The 17,158-nt window shown below is 43.1% G+C and overlaps 1 long non-coding RNA gene across 5 annotated transcripts in view; it reads left to right on the top strand.

Moving 5' to 3' along the window:
• LOC135187928 (uncharacterized) overlaps positions 1 to 17,158 on the top strand; it is a 66,886-nt gene that overhangs the window by 29,551 nt on the left and 20,177 nt on the right. For 4 of the 5 annotated variants that reach the window (XR_010307503.1, XR_010307505.1, XR_010307506.1 and 1 more), the window contains 2 exons: positions 96 to 306; positions 14,051 to 14,124. This is a non-coding gene — a long non-coding RNA (uncharacterized LOC135187928). The remainder of the gene's footprint in view (positions 1 to 95; positions 307 to 14,050; positions 14,125 to 17,158) is intronic. The other variant, XR_010307504.1, reaches the window with a different exon arrangement.

The following is a 17,158-nucleotide window of genomic DNA, read 5'->3' on the forward strand; positions in this document are numbered from 1 at the left end:
AAGGGCAGTACAAAAATGACTTAGAGAATAACAGCAACAACACCAACAAGTGACCATGACCTCTAAGTTTGTGTTATCATATCCATTCTCCTTAGCTCAAGCAAGCTGTCCAAAGTCTGAATGGAGCTCAGGCTCATAATGCTGCCACGTCTTGAAGTTTAAAAAGCAGAAGCTCCTCGCTGAACAATTTTGTTCTTGAATCACAGGAAGTTGCAAAAGCTGTCAATGTGTCAGAGAAGAAGCTGGATCAAGAACCTAACAGCTGGATACATCCTGGAGAAGGTCTTGTTTCACAAGGAGGTGAAGGTATTAATTTCTTTACTTTTTTCACACTGTGATTGCTCTTAACCCTCTTACAATAATATTTGGCCCCTCGCTCTCCCCAGCTTCATGGAGACAGAGCTTCCAGGCTGTTTGTTGAGAAATCTCGAGTCAGGGAGACTGGCAACTCCTCCACATTTACTGTCTTCTGGTTTTGAGGCCTCAATCTGTATACACTCATAGGTAGCTACACCAGGTGTATTCCAGTGGCTCCTGAAACATTGGTCTGCTTGTTGCTGGCACACAGCTCTTGTATTCAGTTGTCATAATCTTCTTCTGGGGGGAAGAATGTGGAGAAGAGAGAGTACCATCTGCAAAACAAATGGATAAATGAATAAACAAAAAGCACAGACCAGTATTCTGATATCCTCACCTTCTTCTGTCTTGTTTCAAGCAAGACTATGTGAGCCACGAATGGTTGGATATGCCCCATCTCATACCTGGCAACATGGTTGCACTCTTTTGGTGTTTTAGTATGAGGAACAACACAAAGATACCACAACCAGAAGTGCTCAGGAGCCCAGCTTCCTGCAAGCAAGGAGAGATTGCTGCTCACTGGTAATGCTTAGGTGACACAAATCTCTTGGGGGATTGATGTAAAAGCAGTCCTGAAGTTGTGCATCTCTTCTTTGGTTGATGTTTTAGAAAGGAATAATCAGTGGCTACAAGCTGCTTATAAAACCTGTGAAGAGCAGATCTAGTATGGACCACAGAACTAACCTGGGTGGTGGCATGAAGCATGGAGTGGAGACCCACAGGGCTCAACCCAGTCTGTGAATGACAGGGTTTTGTTGCTGTTCTTGTCTGAGTTTGTCCAGGGAAACAGAAAGGCTACTTGGTCTTGGCAGAGTGAAAGGCAAATATTTGGAGTGAGATAGTCCTTGTCTTAGAAAGACAAATAGGATGTGGATGATGAGTTATGTATTAAAGAAGATAGGAAATCTGCGTAAGTCATGCAGGACGGGAGGGTACACCAGGGAAAGTGGGAGAAAATCACTTACTGGTTGGCAGTTGAGAAAACAGAGAAGATAAAGTAGTGGGAGAGAAGAAGGCCAGTTGAAGTCTTTATAGAGAAGGGAATGTGGAGATTGAAGAGCCTTCAGTATATTTAACTCCACTGGGAGTAAAAAGGTCATAGTGACCAGAGAGGGAAGGTATTGTGGTTGATAAAGCTATTGATCAAGCAGATTAAGGGATGTTCTCCTCTGCCTCTACTCTGCCCTGGTGAGACTCCATCTAGAGAAGAGAAGACTGAGAGCTGAGGGCTGTGGGTCAGGAGTGGGGAGACAGGCTCTGCTCACTTGCTCCCTGGGATAGGACAAGGAGCAATGGATGTAAGTTGCAGCACAGGAGGTTCCCCTTCAAAACAAGGGTGAGCTTCTTTACTGTAAGTCACAGAGCACTGGCATAGGCTCCCCAGAGAGGTTGTGGAGTCTCCTTCTCTAGAGGCTTTCAAGGCCTGTCTGGATGTGTTACTGTGTGCCCTGAGCTAGACTGTGTGGTCCTGCTCTGGCAGGGGGACTGGACTTGATCTCTTTGGGTCTCTTCCAACCCCTAACATCCCATGATCCTATGATCTTCCTGCAAAATATTGGTTAAAAATATAGACATTGCTGCTCACTGCATTCCCCTCCCCCAAAGAAGCCACTTAGAGATGAGCTTTCACATTGCTGTTCCAAAGAAGTGTCCTTTTTTGAAGACTCTGAGAAATGCAGAAAGTCTGGGGTTTGATCCTCTCATTCTTATACTTTTAGCTATTCTGTTCTGGAAAGGATATAATATTTTTAGATCAGGGGAATGAGATGCTATTCCTTCCTAAAACTGCTGAAATCCCCTCACTGAAATGTTTTCATTAGTTTGATAGCTTCACTATACAGAGTCACCTTAAGAAAGAACTAACAGAGAAAGCCACTTCTTTGGAACTAAAGCCAGATGAAATATTTGCCATATACTTGTGGGGAAAAAAAAGAGTATCACTTCAGTTATATTGGTTATCTTATTGTCAGTGCACAGCTTAGATTTGAAAAAGTGGACCCTATGAACACGGTGCCTCAGCTTCACTTTGTGTACAAAGAATGATGCTGCAGAAGGACCGCTCTGGGCTGAATACATAGCCCCGCTTGTGACAATCACCCAGCTTCTTCCTGGCAAGCCCAGTCCTCTCTGTATTCTGTTTAAAGCTGAGATGTGCAAATTGCTCTGCAGTGGTAATAAATATGTTCTTGGTAAGAGGTAGAAAAGTAAATAAATTTCCTTTTGAATGTTGAGGTTGGTGATGAGCGGTGCAGGGTTTTACAGTAAGCTTCTAAATTCGGTTGCTTCTAGGAAGGTGACTCAGGACCTATGACTCAATCTTCAAGATACTGTATCCCTGTGTTTCCAATAAAGATAGTTAAAGAGCATGTCCTGATTCATAAGTCTTCCCAACAGGCATGAGCTCAGCTGTATATCTGAAATGAAGCAAGGTGCTATGAGCACCACATTTGGAAACCAGATCAATATCGGTCTCTGGGCGATTTTCACAGAATCAGAATGGCTGAGATTGGAAGTGGCCTCTGAAGGTCATTTGATTGAACCCTTCTGCTGAAGTAGGCCATCTAGAGCCAGTTCCTAGGACCATGTTGTTACAGCTTCTGAATATCTACAAGAATGAAAATATTTACTTAAAATTTGAATTTGACTTTTGAGTTTCTGAAAGTACTTCCTTGATGTCAGTTATTGAAGCACCAGGCTGTACATTAACATCTACAATGAGTCACTGGGAACTCACAAGTAGACTCAAAAGCTTTGGTGTGAGCAGCTAACTGAAAGGAGGTTGTAGTGAGGTGGGTGTTGATCTCATCTCCCTAGTAACAAGTGATAGCATGAGAGAAAATAGCCTCAATTTGAACCAGGCTTAGACCGGATGTGAGAAGAAACTTCTTCACAGAAAGGGTTCCCAAACAGTGGAGCAGGGTCCCCAGGGAGGCAGTTGAATTCTCATCCCTGCAAGTGTTTATAGGGTACAGAGATGTGGTGCTAAGGGACGTGGTTTAATACCAGACTTGCTAATGGCTGGACTCAATGACCTTAAAGGTTTTCTCCAACCGAAGTGATTCTATGATTTATCCCATCAGTCAGGGTGTTTTGAAGGCAGCCTTTCAATTCAGTGTTTAATGCCCTCCTGCTGGCTTCATATAGTCTATGGCTAGGGGAGAAGGTTGACTTTTTTTTTCTGCATATATCTGTGATCTCTGAAGTTCCATACAGGAATAGCCCAGGCCTAAACGTACTGTCTAGAAAGAGAAAGCCAGGGCAAAGAGAGGGAATGATGGATAACTTACTCTGAGTGTCTAGCTTGTGCTGAGAGTGGTGGTTCTTTACAGCTATAAAACCACCTGATGCTTTGAATGGACTTTAAAATACTGGTGAAGATGTTAATGTTATAAACACACATTTGTTACAGTGAAAATGAAGGAATGAAACAAATCAAGTAACTTTCTCGATTCTAAATGTTCAGATTTTGATTGACAGATCTGAACTTTTGGTAGCCTAAGAATTAAAGTTTCTTCTTTGGAACATTTCCCAAAGAATAGAGAATGGACTTAAGGTAATAAAATAAATAAGAGGCATAAAATAAGAGGTGAAAGAAGAAAGCAAAATAAACCTCAGAAGCTCAGATAAGTCTCTATAGCTCCTCTTTTCTCTCCCTTTCTCCCCTTCTCTCTCTCTGCTTTCTCGCTCCACCACTTGACTGTATCATACTGTGTTGCTGGTTGCTGAGGTGCTGCTTCACCTTCTGCAATGTTGCTTGATCTTTGATTTCCTGTGAAGCACAATGAATCTTACATTACAGTGTGCAGAGTCAGGTGGTGCACCATCTGTTCCCAGGCTCTGAAAACACTGAGTAACAGAGAGCAGCAGAAAGCAACAGCTACCCCAGTTTCAGCAGAATATTCACATTCACACCGTAACAAGCAAGCAGATGACTCTGTTTTCAAGCACAGAAAAGCATTTTAGTTTTCTGGCAATTACCTATTATATCCAACATGCTGAGGTGTCTTTTTTTTGTTAATTCAAATATATTTAATATTAATTTGTGTGGCTCAGCCGTAAAATATGTTAAGCAATTCATACTGCTTAGGTGATTTGGTATTATGGAGACCATGCGATGGACACTGCAAAGCAGTTTTAACTGCAGTTAATGGCATCTGTGCATGCAGCTCCTAAAAGACAGCTGGAGCAGCTGCAGAACTGTGGCACTAGCTTTTGGAGCAGAGGTAGTACAGGAGATTGGTGAATCTCAGGTGATAGAGAAGATTGGTGAGTCCCTTGGTACCAACCTATGGCAATATTTTGTTTTAGAAGTGCACTAACATTCTGCTAAGGGAGCATTATGTGTACCTGACTTGCTGTTAGTAATCTCTCTGCTCCCTTACTACACATCATGGGTTGCAACTGTTTGTATTCTATGTTTTCTCAGCTGCAGTTTAATCTCAGAAGAAAGAAAACCCCTGAGTACCTGAGAGCGTGCTTATTGACTGAGAATAGTTCAGCCACAAAGGCAAAGCTGCTAAGACATATGCTTCTAATTCTTTAGTGTTCCTCTCCATATTAATGCTAGAACAGCTTAAGTCAGATTTACAGGAGCCCAAAATTGCTTTAACTACGTTGCTAAACATTGTGCTTATTACAGAAGAAACTAGGAGAAAGATTTATCACATTTTTAGAAACCATTTAAAAAGCTTCATTGATCTTTGTGCACTTTAACTTTCCAAGAGGCGTATTTTGAAGCACTATATTATGAGGGAAATAGAAAAGCATTCCACAAAAAAAAGTGTTTTGGCCAAAAAAAAAATAATAGGAAATCAAGGCAAGGAAGAAGCAGATTTGTTTGATACTGGCGTGGGAGTATCATCTCTAATGCCCTCCATCTCTAGCGTGTGGCACTGAATATAGAATATCTCATGGCTGCGTTCACCTGGTCCCAGCTGTGCTCATGATGTGGTGAACGGTCCTGAGAAAGTTAAACTCTGTGCTATAGTTTATCCACACATGAGTGGAGACAGTGCTGATAATTCTGTGTAGGCAGGATTTTTGACTCAGAACTGTGCACCTATTTTACAACTGTGCATTTATCTTTAGCTTTATAACTTCCTTGAAAGATTACCTGCACCCAGCTGGCATCTGCCTACAGCATCGTGCAATCATCTCATGCAGAAGTATGTGAATAATTATAATTCATGCTATTCTAATATTATATGTGCATATGCATGGATTATATGGATTAGGATGTGAATTGTGTGTATGCTGTGTGAGTCATAAAACCTGTACGATGTAGGCAGAAAACACACAGAACTCCCTTGCCGTGCAATAAGTCAGCTACAGGGTTGTAAAGCATTTGAAGGTGTCTGTGTCAAAGATTGTACTAGCAGAAAGGAGGGGGAAGTCCTCCCTAAAGGAAGTGCTGAGCCCCTCACTGTTGCAAAGATGTGTGTGTCAAAGATTGTACTAGCAGAAAGGAGGGGGTCAGTCCTCCCTAAAAGAAGTGCTGAGCCCCTCATTGTTCCAAAGATGTGTGTGTCAAAGATTGTACTAGCAGAAAGGAGGGGGAAGTCCTCCCTAAAGGAAGTGCTGAGCCCCTCACTGTTGCAAAGATGTGTGTGTCAAAGATTGTACTAGCACAAAGTGTGTGTGGGTTCATCCCTAGTTGCAAAGATGTGTGTGTCAAAGATTGCACTAGCACAAAGTGTGTGTGGGGTCCTCCCTAGTTGCAAAGATGTGTGTGTCAAAGATTGTACTAGCAGAAAGGAGGGGTGCAGTCGTCCCTAAAAAAAGTGCTGAGCCCCTCACTGTTGCAAAGAGGGCAGTGGGGAAGAAAAAAAAGGACGACTTAAAAAGCTGACACAAACATAGTTTGTGGGCTTGGCAAATGTTGGAAGCAAAATTGGTTTTGCATTGTCAGAGCCGGGAATGTCTGATGCTGAGATTTATCTGTCAGTGTGCAGAGAGGCTAAGACTTTTGACAGAAAGGAATAAATGCAGAATATCAAAATCCAATGCAGTAGAGGGGGGAGAAAAGCAGTTAAATTACACAAGAATGATGATTTTTTTTTAGCCTGGGCAGAGCTCAGTTCCCAGCTGGCTCAACTCTCTCTGCTTCACATCTAATCGGGATGATCAATTAAAAATGTTCTTGTTGCTTAATGTGCAGGTGTGTCCTAGATCAATGAGGCTTAGAAGCCCTGCAGTCAGATGTCCTAAGCTTTTAACCTTTGATAATTGAGCTGTAAAGGGTGCTTCCCTCTCATTCTTCTCCTCGAAGCCTTCAGGAATATGTGTTGGTTTATTCTTTGCCCGCTAATTGTTTATTTGAGTGTAAGAGAGTCTGTGCCTGCATTCCCTGACCTAACCAGCAGTCTTTCCATGGAACTCACTGTGATCTGACCGTGCTGTTGCTGCTGAGGGGTCAGTCCTCTCTGAACCACTGTAAACACATGGGTGTCATGTATGTAGGAAAAAAAGCAAAGAGCCAGACAGAGATAAGCTGTTGGAAGGAGAGCAGGTCTGACTTTTTTTCACCAGGGTGTGCAGCAATGTCTATGAATATAAAGCACAATGCAGGGAAAATTGAACTACTTCTAAAGGACAAATTAAGAACAGTCTAGTTGTAATAGCTTCAAGTTGCATCCTGGCTAATGTATTTTGCTCTGCAAAGTAAATGAGGATTTTCTATCTAATTCACCTCTTCTACAGTTATATCATGGCTGTGAATTATGTACTCCTTCAGATGGAAGAAAACACAGCCACTGATACACAAACAGGCTACTGGGCAGAATTTGGGTGGTGAATTTGTCCATACTCCCCCTGGAGGTCTATGACAGAACTAGGAATCAGGTACAAAATACTGCTATATCAACATGAGTGAAGCCTTATTCCTGTCCTTCATAACAGCAGCTTTAGTCTGGCTAAGGATCCTTCTTGTGGGTTAATAAATGGACACTATGCCCCCCTTTAAATTGCATATTTGTTCATATAGGCACACCAAGCAGATTTAATCCTGTTCAAGTAGGGCCCAGTTTTGAATTGGGATCCTGCTAGTACTCTTTTTGTTTGGTTCTCTTTTTTCAAAGATATGAGACAGATGTCCTTAACAGCATCTGGGTGGGGTTGTTAATGGTTTCCAATAGCTAGTCTTGCAATCAATCAACTTAGAGTTAACTCAACTGATGGCTACTTTTTCACTTAAAGTAAGAATGGCAGGGATGTGTGAAACTGTGCAAGAAGTAGTGCTGAGAGCAGAAAATAGATTATTTCTTCAGTTCTTTCAAGGTGCTTTGAGATGCCAGCTTCCGTTCAGGAACTCGAGGGTATGAAGATGCTCAGAGGGCTGCAGCACCTCTCCTATGAGGACAGACTAAAAGAGTTAGGGCTGTTCAGTCTGGAGAAGAGGAGGCTCCCAGGTGACCTTATTGTGGCCTTACAGTATCTGAAGGGGGCCTACAGAAATGCTGGGGAGGTACATTTTAGGCTATCAGGGAGTGACAGGACTAGGGGGAACGGAGCAAAGCTGGAGGTGGGGAGAGTCAGACTGGATATGAGGAGGAAGTTGGTGAGCATGAGAGTGGTGAGAGGCTGGAATGGGTTGTCCAGGGAGGTGGTTGAGGCCCCATCCCTGGAGGTGTTTAAGGTCAGGTTGGATGAGGCTCTGGCCAGCCTGTCCTAGGGTAGAGTGCCCCTACCCAGGGCAGGGGGGCTGGAACTAGACGATCTTTGTGGTTACTTCCAACCCTGACTGATTCTATGGACTCCTGAGACTGTGTCAAGCCAGCAGTTGCTATGCCTGAGCTGGGATGCAGATGTCTCTGGGGATGGACTATATGCAAAGACCATATGGTGGCAGGGTGTTGGTACTAGAGGCAGCAGAGAATGTCTGTGTTTTCTAGGAGAACACAGATAGAATTGGGAAATGGGGCTGGGATACTGTGAGGTTGTATGTATACCTTTGAGAGGTTTGTGAGGCTTGATGTGTGCCTGTAAAATGTGGAGCACATAACCATGGTCTTGTTGCTTTAAAAAAGTTCATTCTGTAATACAATTTGAGCTTACATTAACTCTGACCTTCTGGCTTAAACAGGTAATGGCTCTAAATTTTAGAGGGCTGAATTTGCTTATGTTCACATTTCCTTCAGTTCCAATGACAGCAGTTTTAATTTTGACTACTACTCTCTGTTACATATTTATCTTTCTGCTGCCAACTAAGATCTCCATGCAGAACATGAGAGATGGTGACATAATCAAGAGGAGATGATTTCCAAAATGCCAGGAGTGAGTTAAGTTGCAGGCAATCCCTTCTTGAACTTAACTTGCCAATTTTCCTGCTAAAATGTGTTGTGACTCCCATTTGCTTCGTATTTATGGAAACTATGAAGTGCTTCCCAGAAACTATACTCTGCATTAATCACACGTTTAAGACTACACCTGTTTATGACTGCATTAATTAATAATCCTAACCAGTGTTTATATTCATTATTTTGTAAGTGTATTAATGGATTAAAGGCAGTTTATTAAAGAAAGTGGCAGGGAAACATTTGGAGGCCCATGTGTCATTGAAATAGATGTTGCCCATCTGCCTCTCAAAGATCTTGTAGAAACTTGCAATGATATATGCAACCTGAAATTATCCCACAGCTGAAAAGCTGTCATGGAACAGATTTCAGAGGGTTGCCTGATGCAAAATGCTAGCAAGGTCTGTCACTGTGTACCAGGCTCTAAAACCTGGCTGAGATTTTAGCACAGTGGATGTGTTCAGTGTACAACATCAGAATGATACTGAACCACAGTTTAACATATATTTTCTCTTATTCCAACTCCTGCAAAGATCAGTCCTGCTCTATATGTGATTTCTGAAAACAGAAATTCATGCTAGGATCTGTGCACTAGTAACTAGATTAATACAAATGTAGCCTGACAACTGCCTTCTCATTGACAAGAAGAGTAGAAAGAACTTCTTTTGACCAGATTAAGTGAAATGTCTGGTATCATTCTCACATTTTAGCAGGTAAAATCATGTCAATTGTTCCCTTTGCTATAAATTACCTCTTAGAAATCATAACCTCATTTTGTGACCTATTACCTGGGCTTAAGGAGGAAAGTGCATCTAAATTCCAGTCAGTTGTGAACACATTTCAAAGGTTTTATACACAGTTGGCAAACCCCCCTTATTTGTCAAGATGTATTTCCTTTATCCCAGGCTAATAACTAGTTTCATTTGCATCAGCTTCAGCCTGTATGTGTGAAGCTGATGCTGAGATTTTGCCTTTTCTGACTGAAAACAAGCAGGTGGAAAAAAAAAAGGAGAACCCCTTTCCATTGAGGGTGGTGAGACACTGGCACAGGTTGCCCAGGGAGGTTGTGGATGGCAGAAGCACCCAATGCGATCAAAGATCAAAGATCACATTGGGTGCTTCTGTCATCCACAACCTCCCTGAAGGTGTTCAAGGCCAGGCTGGATGAGGCCTTGAGTGATCTGACCTAGTGGGAGGTGTCCCTGCCTGTGGCAGGGGCTTGGCACTGGATGATCCTTGAGGTCCCTTCCAACCTAAACCATTCCATGATTCTACTGTGTGAGGTAGGATCCTTTGTTGCTTAAAGTGTCTGCAGGTAAGTTCATCTGTTTGAACCTGGTCTGATTGTTTTTGCTGTTTATTACTTTTTACCAGTAAGTGTGTGCCTCCTTTCTGGGATTACAATACACAGGCACCTTTTGGCCCTTGTGTGTGCGTGTTAGTGAGTGGCAAATGACTCACTTCCACTGTACTTGTCTCGTTTAATAGCTCAGGAATGTGAACTAGCATTGGCAGCCCTCTTGGTTATAAGCATAGTGTTGCACATGGAAGAGGACAATGACAAATCAGTTTTTCACCATTTCTTAAAGAGTTTGTAGAATCATGGAATCAGTCAGGGTTGGAAGGGACCTCAAAGATCATCTAGTTCCAACCCCCCTGCCATGGGCAGGGACACCCTACCCTAGATCAGGATGGCCACAGCCTCATCCAGCCTGGCCTTAAACACCTCCAGGGATGGGGCCTCAACCACCTCCCTGGGCAACCCATTCCAGGCTCTCACCACTCTCATGCTGAACAACTTCCTCCTCACATCCAGTCTGACTCCCCACCTCCAGCTTTGCTCCATTCCCCCTAGTCCTGTCACTCCCTGACAGCCTAAAATGTCCCTCCCCAGCATTTCTGTAGGCCCTCTTCAGAGACTGGAAGGCCACAATAAGGTCACCTCTTCTCCAGTCTGAATGGCCCCAACTCTTTGACTCTGTCTTCATAGGAGAGGTGCTCCAGCTCTCTGATCATCCTTGTGGCCCTGCTCTGGACAGACTCCAGCATCTCCACATGCCTCTCTTAATAGAGGCTCCGGAACTGGATGCAGTAGTCCAGGTGGGGTGTCAGCAGAGCAAAGTAGGGGAGGAGAATCACTTCCCTCGACCTGCTGGCCACACTTCTGCTGTGTGCCCAGGATCTGCTTACGAAACTGCTTTGGTTTTGGGTGAATCTGATAATTGTCCAAGTTGAAAAACTTAAATGTGATTCTGATCTGGAGTTCCAACGAGTGGAATGTGGATTCTCCACTCCCCTATTCTTGCTAGCAGCTGAACTGAACATCAGAGTAAACTGGAAAGGACAGACCTTTCTTACGTGGAATAACAGATGGAAAAGACTGAGCAAACTCTTCAGCTCTGTGAACTTGCCCAGTGGTTTTTCAGGAGTGCTGGCATTACTTAAGTTTCCTTATAACAAGGAGAATGACCTGAGAGGCCTGTGTATTTGTGTGTACATAAGTATTTTGTTCAATATAAACCAAACACAATGTAGGACAGAGGAAGTTGCTTTGCATTTAAACTGTTTACTCAGCTCTTGACATCTCTATACGTGACCACAGCCAGGAAAAGAAAACACATTTCCTCTCAAACACAGGTAAAGCACCACCAATTGTTTTTTCTCCTTGTCCTCCTGTTCTATGCTGTACTTTCTAGATCAGCAAGAAAGTATCGTTTCATATGGGAAAAAAATGGAAAAAACAACCAACCAGCTGCAGGTGACAATAGATGTTCAGCTTGAAGTGTCCTAAGAAATTTATACCACAGGATACAAACTCACCAAGAGTTCCAGAAAGGGCAAGGCATATCAAAAGTTAATAGGGTCTGAGAAACAGTGCTGGGTTTTTCAAGACTAGTGATTATTGCAGGTCAATACTCCCTAAATTCACAAGCTTTTAACATCTCCACATGTCCTGCCATACCCTGCCCAGTGATGTATCTTCTGTTCTTTGCTAACTGTCTTTAATTGGGAAATTGTTTAATAAATCCTCACATTTTATCTCATCAGAGAGAGACATAGCGTGTGTAAATATTCATTACCACTTCACGTTTAAAACCACTTTGATAAATTAACTTCATAACCTTTAGAGAGCAGGAAGAGACAGGAAGCCTGGATGTAACAGAGACAGTGCATTAAAAAAAATGGAATAAGAGGGGGTGGGGGAGAAGAAGTAACTCAGAGTCATTCCAAAACGTGCTTAGAAAGATTTTGATTGTGTCTGTTAGCAGCAAGGAGATTCACATCAGCTCTCTTAGAGAAGAAGATGAATTATCTTCTTGAGCTGCCAATCTCAGTCTTCTCTCTCTAGAAGTAGATTTGTTCACTGGCTTAATAGAACTTTAAGATCACAGTGAAGCTAATTCCTGTGAGTATTTTAATAACCACAAACAAAGACATACAGGAGGAAAATTCAGTTATCCTGGGCACGTAGCAGATGCCTTTGCACACTGCACACTCCTCACACTTGCATGCCAAGCATCTGGGGCTTTAATGACACCTTGTCATGGGCCAAATATGACAATGCACTTTGGTCTCAGTGTAAGCTGGGGTTAAGATAACTTTCTGAAGTAATTTCTTCAGTTCTTTGGATGGTCAAATTGCTCTTTTCCCTGCCTTCTTTTGTTTATTGTTTGTTGCAGTCACCCTTGAGGTTCTCCAGAGCTTGGCTCCTCTGCTCCCTGCCCTCCCTGTTTACATCTGAGTTTTCTCTATTCACTTGTATCTTCCTTCAGTCAGCTTTGTACTTTCTCTCCTCCTTTCTGTGCTGGGAAAATCTGCCTGTAGCTGTACATACAGTTACTTGACTCTCCTTTCTCTTTCTGCTTGAAAACATTTTCTTTGGGACCATAGTCTTAGCAAACAGCTGACAATAATTATAATGTGAATGTACTCTGATCTGTAACAATCTTGGTGCCCAGTACTGTCTCCTTTTTTCACTTCCCCATATGTCTGCATGTGTCCGTTGTCTTTTATCATGCATTTCAGGTACATCTCCATGAGATTTAGTAAGCTGAATCGAGAGAAAACAGCTAAAATAACTTTAAATGAAGTGGTTTGTTCATGAGCAGTAGTCTCATGTATGGTGTAGACACATCCTTAAATTGTAACCCTGCTTTTTTTGGCAGGAATAGCACAGCTTCAGTTTGTGTCTGCGTCTCTTAAATATGAAGGCAATGCAAATAATTACTAATAATGCCAACAAGAAACCATCCTGTTACCAGACAAGCTGATTAGCAGTTGAAGCAGAAGCAGAGGTCTCATCTGCATGAATTGTTGAGAAATAAGCAAATAAAACCCCCTTATATCACTTTGTACCGTCCCTCCTCAAGGTTTGCCTGTGCTAACGCTGAACAGCATATGCACATCATGTAATTTCTTCTGGTTTAATTAGAGATCTGTGAGGAGTGAATTCTCTGGAGATAAAATCTTCTGTTTATCCTACCCACTAATTATCTGCTTTTTCCTTTGAACAGATAGTTGATATTAGTATCTACTGTTTCTGGAGTAGGAAAAGAAGCTCTCCTGACCTTTGATTTGATGTGATGCATAGTGAATGTATATAGAGACCCTGACGAAATGTGGTTGGATAGGTCTTTGGGGTGCTCATAAATAAAAAGGACTATATGAGGAATCTTGAAAGATCCTTCCCTCCTTCCCTCTTGCTTCTCTCCCTCCTTCCCTCTTGCTTCTCTCCCTCCTTCCCTCTTGCTTCTCTCCTTCCTTCCCTCTTGCTTCTCTCCCTCCTTCCCTCTTGCTTCTCTCCCTCCTTCCCTCTTGCTTCTCTCCCTCCTTCCCTCTTGCTTCTCTCCCTCCTTCCCTCTTGCTTCTCTCCCTCCTTCCCTCTTGCTTCTCTCCCTCCTTCCCTCTTGCTTCTCTCCCTCCTTCCCTCTTGCTTCTCTCCCTCCTTCCCTCTTGCTTCTCTCCCTCCTTCCCTCTTGCTTCTCTCCCTCCTTCCCTCTTGCTTCTCTCCCTCCTTCCCTCTTGCTTCTCTCCCTCCTTCCCTCTTGCTTCTCTCCCTCCTTCCCTCTTGCTTCTCTCCCTCCTTCCCTCTTGCTTCTCTCCCTCCTTCCCTCTTGCTTCTTTCTTTTGCGAGGTAGTTTGGCTCGTTTAGTGTATTGGTGAAGCAGTGCTAATTGCTTTACACTAGGGTGGGGCATTGTCCTTCTTTACCAAGGGCATGAGAAATATTTCAGCTGCTGATGCACCTTAAAGCAGCTCTCACAAAAGTTAAGGAGATTGCTGTGCAGAATGATTATGGTAAAAAGAATGGCCAGCATTAGGAAGGTGGTGCTGGCAGCAGCACGGGGCAGGTGTTAGCTTTCAGGCTTGGAGATGCTGATGTTTTCCCATTTCCTTCACAGTGCTGCTGCATGAATCAGGCCTGACTGTTGCTGTAAGAAAGATACTTACAGGGATGCTTGCTGCAGTGTAACAGGTAAGATTATGATGTTACATTATCATTTTCCTTCTGAGTATCCCAGACCAAGAAGGTAGTCACTTTGCTGGTTCCATCTGATGAAGGAGCTCACCACTGGGCATTGATTATGTTTGCTTTGCCCTTGCTCGGCTGTGCTCAGCATGGAGCAGGGTGAGAGGAAGCAGGCACCGCCTGGGCTCAGGGGCTGGAGCAGCTCCTGGAGCTGCTAATTTGATGCCTCCTCAGGCTGAGGAGGCCACGGTCTCCCTTCACCTTCCTAGGGGAATGCCTCTAACCGCTAAGCTATTACACATGGTTCCTCCTTTGGATTTGTTTTTGAAATAAAACAATGAAATCTGCTGCAAGAGCAATTGCTAAAGCTCCCCCCAGGACAGGATCTGGGGCTGAGGATCCCGAGTGGTAAGGCAGTGTCTGTCTGCTCAAAGCCCGGACATGGGAATTGAAATTCCAGAGGAGAGAAGAGATTACAGGCATGATTGGCATTTCCTATTAGCTAGACATAGGAGATTCCCAGCTCCTTAGGAAGCTTCCTCTCACTAGATGATTTTTTGGGGATCATCTTTTGGAAGTGCTTAATATTTCACCTAAATGCCTCTGAGAGGTTAGGCCTCTAACTCAGGCTTTGGAACTCCATTTAGGGGGTTAGAGGTGCCTGGTGCTAGCATTAGCCTGAACGGCAGCTATGGATTCTTGCCCTGGCCCATGCTCTCTGCCTTAACTTTGATTTATTAATTATCTGTGATCTGATAAAATGTGCCTCTTTCAAAGGGCTCAGGAAGAGGACATGAGGCTATAGGGAACTTTTAGCTTTATTATGAGAAACTGTCAGGCTGTTCTTACCCTGACAACCGAACACTTTAGGAGGCAACTACCAGCTTCATAAATTTCTGACCTCTCCTTAATATGTAGCACTTATATAAACTAGGCAGAGGACCAAATCTGTTAATTTCATGCATAGGAAGTCTACAACCTTGCACTAGTTTTATGTCAGTGTGACTTCCTGGACTTCTGAGGAGTTATTTCTATTACATACTTCTGGGAGGAGATGTATAATAGAGCAGATAGTTCAGTTTGCTGCTGAAGCTCTCACTTCTTTGTATTCCAGTCTTTGTTATAAACTTAATGCATTTGTGTGGAAGGCATACATGTAAAATACTGTAAAATGAAGGAACATTTTCCTCTAGAAAAAAAAAAAAAACATATAAAATAATCCAGACCTGGTTGCTGGAAAAATTCCCGCGAGACTTCCACAGAAGTTGGGAGCATTAACTACAAAATCCCAGTGGATTTTTATTCCTCAGTCTTTCCATAGAAATGATCTTGCACTTGGAAGTTAAAATTACTCTTGTCTGCACCTGGAGTCAGGCAGATCTCCTAGAGGCCCCCTCCAGCCAGACTGAATTTTCGGGGGTGCTAGTTTACATCATTTGTGTGTACAGAACCCATAGGTCCCAATGAATGGGGACAGTTTGTGACATTTGCACAGACAAGGCCACCTCCTCTGATAAAATGTAGATATCTAAATTCAGAAGAGGGAAGCAGGGAGTCTACTTTCCATCACTGCCTAACTCTGATGTCCAGAATGAAAACAAATAAGCGGGACAGCAAATCTTTAGCTCATTGATTGAGAGCATTGGCACGATGCGTGCAAGATCTGGATTTTGATCTGTGTTCACTGGACTGTTTATGCCTTGCTACGTTCAATGGTCTGGGTGAATAGCAAACACACTGACAAATGAGACCAGGCTGTGTGAGCATGCCCTGCGCTCTTCCTTGGATATGCACCGTTAGAGACCACCGAGGACCATCCCTGTCCTGCAGAGCTGGGCAGTTTGGCCAGCCCTGTGGCTACTGAAAGAGTACTTGCCCTCAGCAAGGTCCCAGCACCTCTGTGACTCTTCTGTTTTTTATGGGGCCTTCTTTGCAGACACAAAGCTGTAGATGTAAATCTCTCAAAGACTGCTGAGGCAACTGAAACAATTTAATTGACCGATAGGTTGGACCATTACCTGAAAGATGTGTTGTGCTGTGAGGAGGGACAGACTTCTCAATGATTTTACATTGACCAGATGGGCAGTTCTGAGGGCTGCTGCAATTCAGAGGCCTCTGGCCTCTTGACTGAAAGATTCAGAAACAAAGCTTAGAAACTCTGAGCCACAACAAAACCAGGTCTTCATTTCCTACTGACTTTGCAGGAGCATGGTCCTGCTTGCCTATTTTCAGGAATGATACATCCACATATGTGCTCTGTCTTACCCTCCTGGGGTGAGGGGGCATCTTCTTAGCCAGTGGGATGCCTATATTTTATTTATTACTGTGGTTTTGAGTGTCACTTGATGTTAAACCTGAGGCTAACAATTGGAGTCTAGAAAGCTAAGCCCTGGAATAATATTTTACCTTGCTGCTGGAAAGTGTAGCCTGGAACAGGCTTACGCTAATTTATCTTGTCTAGCCTGGTGTTTGAGCCATATCGCCTCAAGCTACATAAAGGCATCTCTATATCAGTCTGATGTTTCCAGCACAACTTCTTAATTGTGGAATCCTCCACAGACTTAACTAGTTCTGTCTTGAACAGCAGATAAAATGGTTCATGAATCATTATTTTTGCAATAACATTTCTGATTTAAAAACAAAATCAAATTTAAGATCACCTTTTCTGATGCTGTCCCAGCTACTCCTACAAAAAATGCTTTGGAAGAGAACCATTTTTACCACAAAAGAGCTTTGAGAAGCAGAAAAATGTAAGGAAAGCTTGAGAGACAAAAATTGCTGACTCCTTGATATCCTTGATTAGAAATCCTGTAATTTATCATGTCAGTTGTTATGTTACTGGCAGCAATCACTGGGAATACATCTAAATCTCCCCTTTTCTCTCTTCTATTTCCATTTGCCTTTTCTTTCCCCTTCACTTTCCCTTTCCCCTCTTTCCCCTTCACTTTCCCTTTCCCCTCTTTCCCCTTCACTTTCCCTTTCCCCTCTTTCCCCTTCACTTTCCCTTTCCCCTCTTTCCCCTTCACTTTCCCTTTCCCCT

This window comes from Pogoniulus pusillus, chromosome 28 (genome assembly GCF_015220805.1).
Source record: "Pogoniulus pusillus isolate bPogPus1 chromosome 28, bPogPus1.pri, whole genome shotgun sequence".
NCBI lineage: Eukaryota > Metazoa > Chordata > Aves > Piciformes > Lybiidae > Pogoniulus > Pogoniulus pusillus.